The following is a 306-nucleotide window of genomic DNA, read 5'->3' on the forward strand; positions in this document are numbered from 1 at the left end:
GTGTGTGTGTGTGTGTGTGTGTGAGGCGGGGGGATTCGGGGGACAGCAAGAGAAATGCTGCTCCTCTGCTCATCTCATTTAGATAGGGCTGTCAGTTCTGTTTTCTTTATGGCGCAGCCTGCAAGTAAGACAGCATATGAAAAGCATTTCCCTTATTTACCATGCGGAGCTATAGAGAACAGATGACAGAGTTCATCACCGCTGGGAGATAAAATGAGAGGGACCGTATGGATGTGCGCTAGTGTGCTGCATTTAAAGCATGCGGCCCCCTACAGGGTTAGCTCATGCAGCCTCTGAGACGTCTTG

The sequence above is a fragment of the Alosa pseudoharengus genome, unplaced genomic scaffold (genome assembly GCF_046254945.1).
Source record: "Alosa pseudoharengus isolate Yale_2024_CS ecotype anadromous, Long Island Sound unplaced genomic scaffold, YU_APseudo_1.1 YU_APseudo_1.1_scf_2, whole genome shotgun sequence".
In the NCBI taxonomy this organism is placed as follows: domain Eukaryota; kingdom Metazoa; phylum Chordata; class Actinopteri; order Clupeiformes; family Clupeidae; genus Alosa; species Alosa pseudoharengus.